This window comes from Pan paniscus, chromosome 2 (assembly GCF_029289425.2).
Source record: "Pan paniscus chromosome 2, NHGRI_mPanPan1-v2.0_pri, whole genome shotgun sequence".
Lineage (NCBI taxonomy): Eukaryota > Metazoa > Chordata > Mammalia > Primates > Hominidae > Pan > Pan paniscus.
The window spans coordinates 34,248,936-34,265,813 of NC_085926.1; positions in this window are offsets into that span (position 1 = coordinate 34,248,936).

Here is a 16,878-nt window from a genome sequence, read left to right on the forward strand (position 1 = left end):
ATCACTATTCTCTCATCTGCCTACTGCCTACGTGACCCTGGGAACAGTTACCCAGCCTTCTTGAGTCTGTTTCCTCTCTGAAAGATGAGATCACAAGACCTATCTTGGGGCTGTTTTAAGTAAATGAGGTAAATGAACATAGCACTCAGCATAGTGCCTGGCACATTTTCCATACGTGTTATCCTATGGCTAATGATGCCTAGGGACACCCAGGGAACGTTTCCTCAAATTGTCACAGGGGATAAGAACCCTTCAGGGTAAAAGTGTTTGAGACAGTAAAACACAATTCATCCAGCAATAAAAATAACACAGTTGCATCCTGCTTTGGAGTTTACAAAGCACACAGTTATACTTTCATGGTGTCCTCACGACTTCCTTGTGAGATCAAGACAAGTAAAATTTCCCCAAAGCAGGGATGAGAAGGCCGAGTGATTTGTCCACCGGCAAACACAGCCTGAAATCCAGATCTTTTGATTCCAAGCCCAGTGCTATTCTGCTACATCCTTGCAGGTACCAACAGGCATCCCAGGGTGTAAAAGGAAGGAACCAGGGTCATCTTAGTCCTGGGGTAGAGAAATCATTTTCTCAGAGAGAGAGAGGACTGCCATATTTCTCGTTCTATGAGTAGTCAAAGAACCATTCATTGGCACACACAGACACACAGATGCAGACACACACGCACACAGAGACACGGATATACACATCCATATTCCAGAAGACCCTGACAGCTAGTGAAGACCATTTACCAGGTGCCTATAATACATAAAATAAGGAAAATGTCATTTTCAAAGGCTAATCCCCACTTTTTTATGATGCAAACAAGAAATTCTGATTTTGAGCCTGGTAGAAGGAGGGAAAAACTTGCTTGGTGATTCTAGAAATGTGGCAGTGGCATGCTAATCTGGGTACAAAGGTTATGCACATTTTATTTTCCCCCAGAGCTATCATCTTTCTCACAGCTTGTTTCCTTCTCTTTTTATGAAATGTTGCTGGTGAATGCAGAGGACTTGTATTTTGTTAAAAGGAGCTTTATTTGAGACATGTTTCCTTAACGACAGACTTTTTATATATAGAAACAGCGCTGCCTGATATTTTTAAAACTTCTTCTGGAATCAAAATCTAAGTCACTTTATATTGGGTAAGTTCGGGGGTCGGTGAAAGGGGTCCACGACATCCTCTAATCACTGGGCTCCTAGACAACTGGGCTGCAAATTGCTTCACCAGTTCTCTTTGTGAATTCCATGCCTGCTACAGACCTGGCAGCAATCTGTACCAGGAAGGCTGGAGAGGATGCTGGCAGCTGTCACCTCATCTCTCATCACCTTCTAGTTCTTTCCTTCTCTCTTTCTCCTCCTTTTTCCTTTGCTTCCCTCTAGCTTAGCAGTTTAATAGCATACTAGGTTCTTCTCCATAAATAGATCCCAAGCTTGGCTGTATCACCAGTCACTTGGATAAGCTAATTAAAACTATAGATTCAGGGGCCTCATCCCAGATATTCTGAATTAGACCTGAGAGTCTGGATTTCTAAGCTTCTTCCCAGGTGATTCTAAGCCTGCCAGCCTGTCCTGAGTCCTGATGATCATATAAAGAACAACTTATTGACTGAGCGCGGTGGCTCACGCCTATAATCCCAGCAGTTTGGGAGGCCAAGGTGGGCGGATCACTTGAGGTCAGGAGTTCGAGACCAGCCTAGCCAACATGGTGAAACACCATCTCTACTAAAAATACAAAAATCAGCCGGGCATGGTAGTGCGCGTCTGTAATCCCAGCTATTCAGGAGGCTGAGGCAGGAGAATCGCTTGAACTGGGGAGGCAGAGGTTGCAACAGAGCGAGATTCCATCTCAAAAAAGAACAAATTCCTTATTTATTCATTTATTTATTTTTGAGATAGGGTGTCACTCTGTTGCCCTGACTGGAGGGCAGTGGCATGATCACAGCTCACTGCAGCCTCAAACTCTTGGGCTTATGTGATCCTTTCACCTTAGCCCCTTGAGTAGCTAGGGCTACAGGTGTGTGCCACCACACATGGCTAATTTTTAAAAATTTTTTATAGAGACGGAGTCTTGCTTGTTGCCCAGACTGGTTTTGAACTCCTGGCCTCAAGTGATCCTCCCACCTCAGCCCCCTGAAGTGCTGGGATTACAAGTGTGAGCCACTGTGCCTGACCAAAAACAACTTTGTATCGCACAGAGCATTGTTTGTATGTGAATACATCTGATCCTTGCAATTACCCCGTAGACAGATATAGAAGCTGAAGCTCAGGGAGCTTAAGTAATCTGTTCAAGGTCAACTATTTATTCACTCACTTATTAATTGAATCACTGAGTGATTTATTCTTTCATCATATATATTTTTTTATGGCCCAGGCCCTGTTACAGAACAGAAAATATGGAGACCAGTAAATCATGATAGCTCTCCTCAAAGTATTCTATCTAAACTCTAATGGATTGCTCAGCTCATTGCTGCTGAAACTGAGACTCAAAGGATTTTATACTTTTAAAAAACTTTTTATTTTGAAATAATTATAGACTCACAAGAAGTTGTAAAAATAGTGCAAAGACTTCCTGTCTTTGCATCACCCAGCTTCTCCCTGTGGAAACATCTTACAAAACTATCAAAACCAGGAAATAGACATTGGCGCAATATAATTAACTAGACTACAGATCATACTCAGATTTCACCAGCATTTTTCCCAGACCATTTTTACTAAAGCATGAAGCTACCAGTGGACCTATATAACCTGTGTAGCCTTGATACTGGTTCATAATCAAAATGGTTTCTAACCCCTGGGGTAATAGCTGCTGATCAAAAAATGCAGAACACACAAACTGTTCTCTGGATGAGTTTGCTTTTCAAAAAATAAAAACAAATGCAATATATAGTGGATGCTATTAATGCTCTGGCCAGATCACCTTTACTGGGCCAGTGCCCAGTAAAAAGGACTGCAGTCTTTCAAGAGCACAAAACTGAGCACAGAGCTGGAATTTGGGAGAACTGGGGTCTTTTCTCACCTGCTGTGAGTATTGGCTGCTACTGGCTTATGGCTCCCTCTTCTCTGGAAAATTGGCCCTCAGTCAAGCAAGAGCTGTCTGTGCCTGGCCCAAGATGTTATGCCCTCTTCCTACTTCCCAGAGCCCACAGCCAGTGACTGACTGATATGGGGGTAAAGAAAGCTTGTCCTCTTGCTTCAAGGTGGGACGCTGAGGCAATTAATGCTCCAGAGCTCCTAGTAGGATAAGCCCGAAGCTCATCTCCAGCTGAGACCACAGCCTTGCTCAGCTCCTTCCCATACCCATCTTGAGATCACCCCCTCCATAAATCTCATGCATCTGCATCCCTGTGTCAGACTCTGCTTCCAGGGAATTTGAGCAAAGCTATATGCTTATTTTGTTTTCTTGTATCGCCTTTTCATTTTAGAGAAGGGCAGTCCTACATTCAAAATTGATTTCCTCGTAGCACATTGAAACACCCCTCACACACTCACACAGATCTATACAGATACACAAACACATTCTCACCTGTACACCATCATCACACATTCTCACACACACCATAACCAAAGCAGCGTGGCAGATGGTGATAAGGTAATCCAGGTGTCCTTCTATTATGTACATATACAAACGACACATTGACTACCACATCAATGGTTATGAATTTCATGTTACACTGAGTCTCATTAGTTTGTAGACATTACTTTGAGGTAATCAACACAGTGTGATTAGAAAGCAATTTTAAATGTAGCATAACATTTTAGCTGGAAGTTCAAATTACTGTCTCCCCATTTATGCAAAGTCAACTTTCAATTAGATGGATTGAACCAAACGGATCATTGGTTTATCCTTTAGCAGAGAATAACATCAATAAGGCTGAAGGCTGATTGGCCTGCTTGAATGATTGTAGCCTGTACAAAATTTTGAAGGACTGCCGTCTTTCAATAGCACAAAACTGAACACAAAGCTGGAATTTTGGAGTCCTGGGACTTCCCTCAACTGCCAGCTATGAAACCCTTGGCATGTTTCTTTAAAATCTCTGTCTTATTTTCCCATAAAATGGAGATAATATACCCTCTCTTGTGTGTCCCAGAAAACAAAGATAAAATTATTGCAGTGAAAGTGCTTTATAAGCTTATAAAGTACTGAGAGAAAGGTGGGTATCATTTTCCAGGGCCTCAGCCCTGGTCTTGAGCACTTCTTTCTCCATTTATTAAACATCCTCCCTTCTTCCCTCCTTTCTCCCAACCAAGCACTTGATGCTTTTTTTTTTTTCCCCTGCCAGTAAAGTCTCATCTCTTTTCTATGTCTTCTTTGAGGTACTCCGACTCTCTTGGAATTCATTTTCCTCAGGAATCTGACCAAGAAGAAGACATAAATATGATCTAACAATGCTATAATATGGCTGGAATTTTATAGGCACTTTAATCATCCTAGATGCTCAAAATCTAGATTCAAACACAGAAAACAAAATGTGTCCAGTCTTTTGATTTGGCTTATTCTGCAGTACGATTTTGTGTTGTTACAACCAAGATACTGCAAATAAACCCCGGTATTTTTCTATAAATAGCCCTTGTGTGCTCAGCATTTCTTTCATAAGGCATTTGCTGCTGTAGAATCACTCTTCCTCAGGTCACCATTCAGTCTGCTGTGATCACACAGCAGGTAAGGAGCTGGTAGGCATTCAAGGAAGGGGATATGGAGCATGTGGTGATGAGGCCAAGACTTCCAGGCTTGGAGACTACCTCTTCTGAGTTCAGTTTTCACTTTTTCTTGCTTCTGGAAATATACTATTAATTTCTTCCTTCCCACTTGAAATCAGATGTTAGCATCTTCTCTGAAGACCGCCTCCATATGGAGTGCCAAGAGCATCAAAATATAACAGTCCAGATTTTGTATGCTATAAAAGTATTGCATTTATTGACATGAAGTTAATTATATTGGAGTGTACCAGAGGAAATAAAAAGATTAAACTTTTACCCAAGATGCTCCATTTCTCAAAATTTACACAAGTTACCATAAAACTTGTTCAGGAGATGTAGTCTAAACAGTCTAGTAGCCCAAGACACAATTCAAAGTCTAAGCCTTCTGGCATTTATTGCTGCCTATTTTCTGAGCCTGACTGGTAAAATCTCTAGTGAGTCCTGGTTGCATCTCATCAGCAAGGATGACTCTGGAAATGCAAAAGCTGTTCTACTGGGTTCAACTTGAATATTTTGTACCTTTCAGTTTATGGAATATTTAAGTTATAATCAGGAATGTTTTGATATACTAAAATGTCACCTCTTCGTAATAAAGTAACAGCTGCAACAGTAACTACTACATTCCCTATTAAGTGCCTCTCAGTTAATGTTGTGTCTCTCTCTGCTGGTTCTCCAGACTTCAGGGGTCATTTTGAAGCTTTACTCTCAATTCCCATGTGTAATCCCTCACCAAATCCTGTTGATTTCACTCCCATAATTTTTATTAAATCTTTCCACTCTTCTAAATTTGTACTGCCCTCGTTCTAACCTAAGGACCTGACTTATCATGCCTGAATTATTATAATCATGCCTTCTTGAAGCTGTTCTTGTCCCTCTCCAACTTAGTCTACTCACCTCCACTGGAGTGACCTATAAAAATGCAGAGTTGGTTTCAGATTTAAGAGGGCAGACTGATACAGCTAGTTTTCCTGTCTCCCAAGAGCCCCCTAAAAGGACAAGGGGAGATTTTTAAAACAATAATTTAAACACAATAGTGCTGGAAGACAAAGACAGAAGCCAATAGTAAAAGAGTAAGTTTAAGAAAATCCTGGATGATAAAAGACAGGTATGATCAGTTTAACAGAGTTGACGGAATGGGAGAAATTTCAGCATGAAACACCAGGGGTAAGGGAGCAGAAGAAGCTCTGAGGTCAAAGCCAACCAATAAACACTGCTGGCTGTAGGGTGATCACCAGGGTTCTTGGCTTTTAAAACACTGAAATTAGAACAGCTGAGTCTCCTGGGAGTGTCCCTCTTTATCTCATGTTTCCTTATGCACAGAGCATATGAGTCAGGGTAGGAGCAGAACAAAATCCAGGAACTAATGTCTAAAGAAAATGTGTATGATCTTTCTAGGAAGGTATCCTTCTGCAGTTTGGGGGATCTGAAGAAAAGCTGAGCAGATCAGAAATGAACTCAGCAGAATTAACATTAGAAAGAGAGAAACAAGGACACCAAGAAGCAATTTCACCCAGGAAAGCATTCTGTTATGAAATCCAAGCTCTCTTTACATGAAGACTCAGCCTGCAGACAGCTCCCTACACATGCACCCCACAGGGAAGGCTGCTTGTCACCAGCAACCATCTCCATCCACATTCCCCCCGCCCTGCCCCCACAAGAAGCCTGCCTTCAGTTGTCCCAATTACAGGGAAGCCTGCTGAGGAAACAGAACTGTCTGAATGCAAAGGAAATTTAGCTCTTATGAATATGAACTCTCAACCAAGAATCACCAGACATTTAAGGAAAACCAAGAACACAAAAGAGAAAGATCAAGATTAAAAAAACAGCTGGGCGTGGTGGCTCTTGCCTGTAATCCCAGCACTTTGGGAGGCTGAGGCAGGAGGATTGCTTGAGCATAGGAGTTCGAGACTAACCTGGACAATATAGTGAGACCTCGTGTCTACATAAAATTTAAAAATTAATTAGCTGGGCATGGTATTGTGCACCTGTAGACCCAACTACTCAGGAGGCTGAGGTGGGAGGATCCTTTGAGCCTGAGATGTTGATGGTGCAGTGAGCTGTGATAGCTAAATGAAATCACTCTGTAAAACAAACAAACAACAACAATAAAACCAGAGCAATCTTCTGAAAAAACAGAAATCATTGAGAAATAATAAAAGAACTTAAAAGTTCTAATATCCTTAGAAAGAGAAACAGGTGGATATTGTTTCTATTTTTACAAAGTACAAGAAAAGAAAAAAAGAACAAGCATTAGTAAAAAAGGAATCCCTAGAAACTAAAAATGTGTTTATACAATGGAAAAAAGATATCATAGAACTAACAAAGAAATGGAAAAGCCAAGGTTAAAGACCAAAGTTGGCAAATAAATCAAGGACATCTCCCATAATGAAAAACAAAAGCTAAAGAGAGCATCCTATCAACAGTAGAATGGACATAAATTCGAATGTATTTATGTGTGGACTATTATACAGCAATGAGAATAAGCATATTAGAACTATACACAACAACATGGATGAATCTCATGAGCATGAAGTTAGGGAACTTAAGAAGCCAGCTACAAAGAGCACATGCTGTGTTATTTCATGTACATAAAGTTCAAAAACAGGCAGCACTAACCTATGGCATTAAAAGCCAAGAAAGTCAAAAGATACCCTTGGGGTGGTGGTGACAGGAAGCAGCATGAGGGTCCTTCTGTGTTGGTGACATTCTCTTTCTTCAAGAGCTCGCTATGTGGGTGGTTTGCTTTGTAAAAATTCAGCAATGTGTACAGTTGTGTACATTTTTAATGTATACTTTTATATGTTTTAACCTTCAAAAAGTAAATTTTTGAGTAAAATATAAAATTTTGTTTATATTTCAAACAAATATAAAACTTCATGTGTTCAAATTAACCAATTTATCCTTAATGGTCTGGATTTTTATTATATTCAGAAAGTCCTTTCCTAGTCTGAGATTACAATTTTCTTTTTCCTGATGCTGTTTATTTTGTGGTTTACTATCTTTTGTTGTTTAAATTGTGTATCCACGTAGATTTCATTTTATAAATCATCATTTTGAAAACTACTGCATGTCTCACCAACAAATGTGTAATGATGGATTTAATCGATCCCTTATTGTTAAAAGTATAGGTCATATCCAGTTTTCACTATTAGGAAAGTAAAAACAAAGTGTACAGACAAATGAGGAATGAGGAGTTTAACATTCATCCATTAAGAGTTTCAGAAAGAGGACAGAGATAATGGAGTGAGGAGAAAAAAAAGGCAAATAGAGGCAAGTTCCCCAGAAGTGAAGTAAGACAGTATTGTGTGTAATGCCCTAAATCACACTGAGCAGGATGCTGAACAAAGAGATCCACACTTAGAAGCAAAATAGTTGCTAAGTGGAACACTCTTAGAATAAAAAGAATGTCCCAAAAGTTTCTGTAAATATGAAGCAGGTTACCTGTGATGCAGTAAGAATCAGCTTGACATCAGACTGTTCACTGGCAAGAGTAAAGAAATATCTTTTTTTGTTGGAATAAAATGACAAATCTCGTGAATGTGTCTCCATCCAAACTTTCAATTAAAGATATTTTTGAGAAATCAAGGACTCAAAATATTTACCACCCATGTAGCTAATTTGAACATAATTACTTCAAGCGTTTTCCTCAAACAAAAAAAGAATATAAGAAAGTGACTTTAGGTACGTGAAATAATAACAGCTGACTATGGTAGAATGTGTGAAATTAGAACACAATGAAAAGAATCAACGAGACCTCTGTGATACTGGGAAGGAGGGGTATGATGACATTGGTCATGGGTTAGTGCATGCACACAGTTCTATTCAAATATGCAGGGGGTGCATCATCTTCATTATTCTGTAACTGACCTCATGCTAATCATGCACCCTTGTCCCCTCTCCCTATCCATTGCTAGAGATGCAAAATACACTTGTCAGAGATCCTTGTCAGTCTCTGTTTAAACTATATTATTGAGGTAACTCAGTGTTTTCTAGGAATAGGCCAGCTCCTATTAACGTCCCCCTTTCTCTTTTTCTTTCCAAAGATGGTATTTAGGTATTTTGAGGGGGGTGTAGTTTACATGTCCTCATAGTGTTGGAAAAGAGACCCTCCAATGCGTTGTACTTTTCCTGGGTTCTTCCTGGCCTTTGCCATGAAACTGGGATAATCAGGCTAATTCTTGAGCTACTGGGAGATGTCTACTTGGTTATGGGTGACCTCATCTGACTTTTCAGGGTGCATGCCATTCCCTGAAGCTGAAGTCTTATTGCAAAGTACTGGTTCTCCGTAACCATTTGTTTTTACCAAGCTCAATTGGTCTACAAGTGTTCTTGGTACCTCCATATCCTCTCATCGGGACACACAAAGTTTTTGTGTCCCCTGCTTACTGCACACCAACCTCAAAGAGTCAAAGCTGCTACCTCATGCCATGTATTTAGATAACTCCCTCCATCCACGTTACACCATCACTCTCTTGCCATGTTGGACTTTGTGACATGCTGAGTGGAGGACTCCCTGCTCAAACTATGATCTAGGAAGATGCTAGCCTGATGGTCTCCAACTAGAAGATTATTACCATGCACAAACTTTCTGGGATGTCAGGCTGGAGGGAAGCCAGGGCACATATTTTTGACTGTTTTCTTCTCCATCTCTTTCTCTTCGCGCTCGGCATTAAAACCAGAAAGGTTGGTACTTCTCATGTGGCAGGGATTTATTATATCCTGAATTATTCTCTTTCCTTTGGCTTGTGGCAAAATTCAGCTCCCAGCCCTTGGGGTCAAGAAATATAGAAAATGTGTCTCCTGTCAATATGACAATTGCCTTGATAGGAACTTGAAAGTCCTATTTTAAAAGGGACTGGGTATTGACTCAGGAACTGTATCTGCTATCCACTATCCACTCTCTTCTTCCCCAGTGTGATAAGTCATAAGCTACCACTAATCTAAGGGTGGCTAACGTTTTCTCAACTCTACCCAATCATATCAGGTCTCCTAGATAGACACCCAACCAGGCCATGGCAATCATCACTTTTTTTGTATAACTATTTGCTTATTGCATGGCTCCCACTGGATTCTACACTCTTTGAGAAAAATGGCTGAAAACAAATCTGTGAAGTACTCTGAGGAGAGATTTCAAGCCCATGGAGATCTGGCCTTCCTGCACCATTGCAATTTCTCTGTACAAAAGACAAGTCGGGAGGTGGGAACCACTTGTACCTGTGTGCCCTATGGTAAGGCATAGGCTGAGGGAGGAGATAGGGCCTACTTTATCCTCCTTTGCCAGTATTTGTAAAGCTGTTTTCAAAATAGTGTCTCACTAGCAAAGGGGGTGAAGGAGCCCATATATGTGGTGCCCATATCCTGGCTCTGCCATGTTGGTACCATCAGAATACTCAGTTTTCCAAAGAGCCACGTGAGGTAGCAGGGCAGTGCTCCTGTGACCACTTTAGTGTTGAAACAATAAAAATAGCAGAGCTGGAATTAAATCTGTTCTAGTGATTTCCATTCAGTTCTCCTTCCACTCTGAGTATTGAGTCTCTGATAGTATCTATTCATTTATAAAATGAATACTTTAGCTGGAGGATCTGTCATCAACTTGGTTTGCTTATCCATGTAGTGGGGATAATAATAACTGCCTGTCTAGATTTTTGTGAGGATTATGTTAAGGTAAATCTCTCAACACAGGACAGAGAGTAGACCCATGATATTTGTCCATTTCTTTGCTGTAAATCAATTCCTCTCCATTGTCAATTGCAGTTATAATAAAGAAGCAATTGCCTTCTGAAGCCCAATATTATGATGTTTCTGCAACAATAACAAATGCAGATACCAGGTGTCAAATTTAAAGATTGCTCAGCTACCCTAATTAGAATAAGAGCCATTCAGCTTCATCCTTCTTGCTGAGTAAAGGATGGTTGTTCGTCAAGAGGAGAAGACACCTGAGTCAGCTAGCGTCATTCTGTTGCAGTGCTGCAGGCAGCAAAACTCCCAACTTCAACTGGTGATACAAAGAAAGGAAGTTCTGATGCATATAACTGAACGGTCTTCAGGTTCATCTTGATTCAGGGGTTAGAGTAACTGATGTTACCAGGACCACTCTTTTGTGCTGCTTCATCTGGGTTGATTCAGTTCTTAACTTCTGTACAGAGGCCCATGGACCACATCATCCTAAGGTCCAGTCCAGTTGGAAAAATGGAACGGTTTCTCTTAGCATTTCCAACAAGTCTTGAGATTCAATCTGATTGAACCAGCTTAGCTTATAGCTTCCCTACTGAAGCACTTAGTGTGTCTAGTGCATAGGCCTTGGTTACACACCCCTCTGGGAGTTGAGGATGGAGCCTCCAGGTCATGCAAATTGAAATTGATGAGGATGGATTCTGCTTCTCCGCCTACTGCCGTTCCTGCCACTGGTACCCACCAATGAGGCTCTTCCTGAAGGAAGAGGAAACCAACATACATTAGGACGTTTTACAAAATGGCCACAGCAACAAAAATCCCAATGATAAAGGGTTTTCTTCTCTTAAAAATCTGTGTATTTTCAGTTGGGTTGGCTGTCTGATACCTAAGAATTATGGCAGAAAGCAAAGCCCCTCTAAAACTACTCAAATATTTAATTTCTGATAAGTGGACTGTGCTACCCAGTCAGCATATAATGAAATTAGAGTATACAGGGCCAGAATTCAATTGGTTGACATGTATGTATCTGAGAAGGTCGTGTGTTTTAGTTAAGATACATTAGTGGTGATAACAGATAGATTCATCCAGTCTCAGGCTTAATAAGACAGAAGATTATTTTTCATAAGTGTGAAGTCCAAATGGATGTTCCTCATTGGTGGGTTACTCTCCTTTAAGTAACAATTCAGGGGCCCAGGTTCCTTTCCTCTCTTGGCTCTGCTGTCTTCAACACTTCTGCCAAGATGACTGTGAAAGTGAGAAAAAGAGTTATGCTTTGGATGATTTTGTGTGGGATACATCTTCGACTCCTATTCTGTTGGGTATCACTCAGTCATATGCCAGGACAGGAGATGCTGGGGATAAACTCTACCCGTGGGCCTAGGAGGAAGATCTGAGTTTGGGGAGAGGCTAAGCAGTCTCTGGTCCTGAGGTTTTATCCATCTTGTTATTTGCTCATGTCCTGTTAGGAGTGGGGGATGCTAAGATAGCGGCACTTAGATCTCTCAGAGCAAGGCTGGTTGTGAAGATGGCTTTCTTGGACAACGGCAAAGGAATGTAGAGATTTTGGATCAAAGCCTCACAGTTTTCTGTAGTCCAGTCCCTGAGGAGAGGAGGAGACCAGTTTAGGGAGGGAAAAGAGGACATAAGCGGCTGTGAGTGAAGGAAGCATTTCTAAGATTAAATGCTGATGGTGGGAGGAGGACACTTAACAAGATGTCCTCCATGAATTTCATCTGATGACCCATTCGTCATTGTCCAAGGAGTCCTAGGAAACTGGGCTTCTCTTTTCAAGCAGTTGTACATCCAAAAAATAAGTCTCATTCAAAATCTTAAATTATTTACTGACAGAGGACCTAAAATTCTATCAGAGAATTATTTATAGCAAGGAAGTCCAGTAGGTCTAAACTTAAAAACTCAAATACAAACTGCAGTCAATTAGTAGTGACTGCTTGGAGTACTGTGTTGGGGAGGATTCTGATACTGTATTCAGACTCAGTATGAGAGGAAACTGTAATTGATTATTGGTGTCTATAACGAGAATTGGAGGTTGAAGTAATGGCAGTAAAGCACCATGGTTTCCATTTACAGTTTTTGAAAACATGGTAAACAGAATTGTATTTGAAATATGCAACAAAGCATTCTCATATCTTAGCCTGAATTAGTTACTTTCTTCTTCAAGATAGCTGGGGTCCTCCACTTTAAGGGGAAAGTGAGTTTTAAATTGGAGAAGTAGAAACAGGTAATTTTGGATCTGGAAGACTTTGGAAAGGGAAGCAATGAGCCTGGGAGGCACAACGAGGTAGGGATCTCAGATGGTTCTTTTTGCCCTCCCACATTGTCCCCTCTTCTCTGTACTGCTCTCTGCCCTGGGATGCTGATCTACATAAACTGTCTTAGTGGGCTCCCATGCCCTTTGGCTTCCAGTTAGGTGGGGACAATGGGTAAACCCTGTCCTGGAGAACAGGAGGAGGGAAAGGCCAGATTATTTTTTTCTGCCTCCTTCTTGCCTCCGCTCTCAAGCATCTGGATGTAGCTGTGCACTCCATGGCCATACCTCCTATTGTGTGGCCCTTCCCCAACCCAGCTCTCACTGAGCTCCAATAACACAATTTTCATCTCTCGCCTTGACAGCTCTAGGGGTTTGTAGTGGTGTTCTGCTTTGCTAGTCTCTGAATGTTACAACACTTCTTGTTGATTTCTTTAGCCTTTCCCACACCTCTGTAAGTGGTCCCTTCATAAAGTCTCTTGATCTGCACCATCCATCTAAAATGAATTCTGAACCCTAATGGAACTCTTGCTGATCCAGGGTCTTTGGGAATCTAGATGACGAATGAGAATTTTGGTGATTCAGGGAGATACTAAAGGGACCCTGAAGGAGGCAGAATTTGTTTAGTTTAGCCCCATACTAAGAGTCATCCTCCTTCCCTACTCTTTTCTAAAAACTGGATAAGTGACATTTCTCTTGGAAAAAAAAAAATGGAACCTAGGAGTAAAAGGAGGCCTGGGAGTGTCATTTCCTCAATATTCCAATATTTATGCCTAGCACTTTTGGATGTGAAGATGAGTGGGATAGAGTTGAGTGATATTATCTGGTCCTGGGCAAAAGGTTCTAAATATTAGAGGATTTGACTCTTAGATTTGGTCAGTTAAAGTGAACCCATTGGCACCCTCAGATATGATTCCTAATCAGGGCTGTCTTTAGGGTGGATTTAATTTAAATGATTAAATTTAAATTTAAATAATTTAAACTCCCCACTTTAGAGTGAAGTGTGGGGTCCTCCGTCCATATGTGTCCTGTAGATGCTGCTTCTGGAGTGTCATTTCTGGCTCAAGATGCACTTGATGCCAATTTCCATGTGGATAATAACACTGGGGACAGTCAAACCCACACAGCATAACCTGGCCCTGCTCTCATGCTCTAGATTCAGCACAAAGTCCACAGGAGGAGGACATTCTCATGGTACTGCTGCTGAAGGCCACAGCGGAGCCAACACAGGGGCCGGGACTTTACAGGGGGTAGCTGTTTTGGGAAACAGAATGTTCTTGCCCTTCTTTTTCCTCCCTCCCTCCCTCCCTCCTTTCCTTCCTCCCTCCATCCCTCCCTCCCTCCTTTCCTTCCTTCCTTCCTTCCTTCCTTCCTTCCTTCCTTCCCGGATATCTGAACAATGCTATTTGCAGAGATGCCTGGCCCTTTTCCAGACCTTCTCTGATATTTTAGTGTATTCTTTGTTTGCCATTTAATACACAGTAAATTTATTTTCTCATCTTTTCCACAGGTTTTGAAATTTTATTTTCAAAATTTGAAATTAAACATTTTGAATAAACAGTTGAAATTATATTTTCAACATTTAACTTGGGAAGCAGGAGACCTGGTCTTAGACATTGCTGTATGACTGTGAGAAAATCAATTTTCCTCTCTGGGTTTCTGGTTTACTTCTATGCAAAATGACTGAGTATGATTTCTAGCACTCTGTCATTGATGGCATCATATGATACTTCGCTTTGAAGCTGAGGCAGAAGTGACATGTGGAGACATCTTCCCATGATTGGTGGCTGTCAACATTCATCTTGGAGAGGTTTCATGGGGGATGAAGACTCAGACTGCCCAGAAGGAGCATAGACAAATGTTCAGAAAGCAGTGACCCTCACACTGTGCTCCCTGGTAACATAATCAGCTGTTGATTAATTAAGGGAAGAGAAACAGAAAACTGAAATCTACAGATAATTTTGAAGCCTCATCTTCAGCAACAATTTCAACCTCCTCTCTGATTCCATTGAATTTTTAATATTTTTTTCTTTGTTTTCTCTTAGGACCAGAGCTGCTAACAAGGAAAAAATTGACTGATTTAAATTTCGTCTTCTTTAATTTTCTCAGCACAGGCTGTGGTAGGAGTGCTAATGAGCAATGAAAAGACAACAAGGGCTCATCAGAGGGGTGAAAAGAAAGGCTAAAGAGGCCAAAACCCCTGTCTAAGTGGTGAAATTATAAAGAGTGAAGGTCTGCATTTGGGTGTGCTAGGTGCTATAATATACAACTCTCAAATATCCCTGGCTTAACAAAGTATAGGTTTATCCTCATTCATGTCATAGTCCAGTGCAGGTGCCAGGATGGTAATGTACTGCTCCATGCAGTCATTCAGGAACACAGGATTCTTCTATCCTCAGATCTCCACTGGATCCTCTGGCTTGGAGACAAAGAGAGAAGATGTGTAGAGGATTGTGAAGGTGGCCTTATGGATCCCACCTAGAGGTGGTTTATATAAATTCTGCCCACACAGAACTCAATCACATGTCTCCACCTAGCTGCAGGGTATGCCTGGAAATGTCTAGCTGCATTTCTGAGAAGAAAAGAAGAGGAGTGGGTGAAAAACAGCATTGTTTTTGCCACCAGCTCCTCTGTCTGTGCTAGGTGACCTCTCTCATGGAGCTCAAAGCTGGGACATGGGGAAAGAACTTTTCTCAGCAGCACCTGGCCTTACTCATGGCTCTTGCTTCATCTTTTCCTCTCTGAATGTGGTTAATCCCCTGCACCCAGACCACAGATGCTCCGGGTTAGGAAATGCTCTCTGATCATACCTGGCTTTCTCTAAAGGAGAGATGATGAGACAAGTAACTATTTCCCTATAATCTAGTGTTTAAGTACTGGGCTTCAAACTCTTCAGATCTCTTTTGAATCCTTGTTCTGGGCCCAAGTTTTCCCAATTGTAAAAAAGAATTGAAAACTTCATCTTATGAGGATGCTGTGCTTTTGAGTAGTAGTGTTTGTCATAGTATACAGGCCCAGTATTATATTAATCTATCACTTTCAGTGTACTTAGAACAGGTAGAAAACTTTCAATCTTTGCTTCCACCCCTAGTAACTCTTCAGGAGTTGTTACTTTAAAAGAAGAATGAAGTTCCTCCATGCCATCCCTTTCCTGCTGATTGGTATTGAATCGAATTATGGCCTCTTGTAGGCAAGAGTACAGGGGAGTGATCAAGATTATCCATTTCACAACTGGAGAACATTCTGATACGTGAAATAAGTCAGGCACAGAAGTACAAACTTTGCATGTTCTCACTCATTTGTGGGAGCTAAAAATTGAAACAATTGAACTCATGAAGATAGAGAGTAGAATGATTTTTACCAGGGGCTGGGAAGGGTAGTGAGGAGGGGGGATAGTGACTGGATACAAAAATATAATTAGATAAAATGAATAAGAGCTAGTATTTAATAGCACTACAGGGTTATTACAGTCAACAGTAATTTATTGTACATTTAAAAATAACAGGGTATAATTGGAATGTTTGAACACAAAGAAATGATAAATGCCTGAGGTGATGGATACTCCATTTACCCTGATGTGATTGTTATGCATTGCATGCCTGTATCAAAATATCTCATACGCCCCATAAATATATACACCTACTAAGTACCAACAAAAATTAAAAATTAAAGAAAAGAACTATGGGAGAAAATCTGCCAATTACACCATGACTTATGTTTTCTTAAAAAAAAATACTTCTTTCACCGTCTCTGTAACAAAAGCTAAGTCTGGAAAAGGGTGTCCAAGAATCTGATTTTGTCATTCTTAGAACATTAAAGGACCACATGGGTGACTGTGGAGCTGTACTGGGAAGCAGTAGAATTACAGGAGCAATTAGGGTTGAATTAAAAAAAATTGGAGAATACCTTGTCAAAATCTTTCCTTTGTTTCCCATGGAAATAAAATAAAACTAATTCTTAATATGCTCTGCCAAAGTCTCTGTTTTAGTAGTATCTTAGGATGGCAGGTACCATGATTACAGTCCTGATTAGTGTAACAGTAAGGGCAACTGACCTTATATAACACTAAAGAAATATCCCTACCTACTAGTTAGTATATGCCAGGCACTTTCAAACTCATTTATTCCTTTCATCTTGGCAGACTTGCGATTTGAACCCAGTGTCAATTGGCTACAGAGTTCAAGCTTTTCCATAACATGATGTTGGCTCTTAGAGTTGACAGAAGTTGTTGTTAAAATTTGACCA